Source organism: Triturus cristatus, chromosome 10 (genome assembly GCF_964204655.1).
Source record: "Triturus cristatus chromosome 10, aTriCri1.1, whole genome shotgun sequence".
In the NCBI taxonomy this organism is placed as follows: Eukaryota; Metazoa; Chordata; class Amphibia; order Caudata; family Salamandridae; genus Triturus; species Triturus cristatus.
In genome coordinates, this window is record NC_140593.1 from 259476108 (window position 1) to 259477815 (window position 1708).

Below are 1708 nucleotides of genomic sequence, written 5' to 3' on the forward strand. Positions count from 1 at the left end.
TGAGTGAGGTGCTGGTGGGCATTACCTTTCGGCAGCCTTCCCGGTCCAGTGTCGGCGTCGGGCACAGTGGTGCACCCGGGAGGGGTGGGCGGCCGTTCCGAGCGGCGTCCGGGCCCCCTCCAACCCTTCTTCTGTGTTTGTATCGGCAGGAGGGCAGTGACACGGGTGGATTGTGAGTTTGCCATGCTCCTCGGCCACTGGGCACTGCATGCGTATTGTGCCTTTCATTGGAAGTTAGAAAAGTATGTATTGCGCCTTCGTGTGCTGTGGCGGGCATTGTTAACCCCCTGGTTTCTGGTGCGGTCGAGTGATTGCGTTGGTTTTGGCGAGGGGGCAGTGAGCTGTGTGGGGGGTTGTATCATATTGCACTTGTTTTGTGGATACACAGTGTCCGCGGGAGGAGGCTGGAATGCACGCAGTGGCCGCACCAGCTGACCTGTCTTCGAGTCCACTCGGCCTCCAGAGAGATAGTTCTGACCCTCTGGGTCACAGCGGGGGTGGCTCACCCGAGGCGGCACAGGGCATGCTTGCATCCGCCTGCGAGCATTTAGATGGATACCGGGTGAGCGGGGCATTGAAGGGAGAGGAGGCATCGCTCACACACCGACTTGGCCTTCTTCCCAGGACAGTATCCCGGTCTAGGGTGGCTCGGTGAACGGGCAATACGGGAGGCAGGAGTCATAGTAGCACATAAAGCAGCAGTAACGCTACTAGCAGTAGAAACGTCTTACACCGTATTTTATAAGGTTTACAGTTCACTAGCGCGTGTTCTCATGCAGGACATGCAGCGTACATGCACCAGTAGTTGAGAGCAGAGTATTAGGGGTCCCTTGTATGCAAATTTCTCCATGCCTCCGAGAACGTTTACTGCCCTTTTCGTGCCCATGCTTCGACGGTGCTTAATGCAGTCCCGATTTTCATGGCTGCACAGCCGTGTGTTAGGTTGGAGAACTTGGCTTTTGTGGCTGCCATGGGGTGGCGATGCCTATTGTCTGGCGCACGGTAACAAGGGGGCTAACAGGTTGGGCCGCGGTGCAATGTTATGCGGAAAACCATCGCATGAGTAGCAGGTGGTTTACATTGTTTACCCGAGCATATGTTGTGTTGCCTACAATGGCGGTCTCCTCGCCGCAATGCGCAATGGTTTTATTTGGGCAGCGCTTGATTGTAAAGGGCGACCGCAAGTCGACGTGGACATGGCTTCATGATAAGGTATTTTGGTACGAATGCTGTGTAGGGAAGGCAAGGGTATGTTATATGTTATATGGACATAGGAGTTGTTTGGTAGATGATTGTGCCGGGGATATTAACTTTGCTTTGGAGGGTAATCTAGGGCCGCCGGCAGCGTAGCGGAGGGGAGAGCTCCTGTTTCTGGCCGGGCGGGGCAAAAATGGCAGCCGCCCCCACGGGGAGTGCTTTCTCCCGGCACAAGCTTTTGCGGGTGTATTTGGCAGCACCCCCTTTCCACAAAAAGGTCCAAAGGTCCTCATTGCTCTCCTTCTGATGGATTGCAGTATGGATAGTTGGTCACTTTGAGGAGCGGGTTCGTGCGGTTATGGCCGCAGCTTGTGCACATTGCGGCTCCTTCTAAGGGGCTGAGTCAGCCAGCCTAGCTTTAACCCCACTGATCAGTGGCTGCACGTCAGCAAGGCCTTTGCGCGGCATGCCCTACGTTTGGCAGTGGACGATACAAGCTAATTTTGGGGCC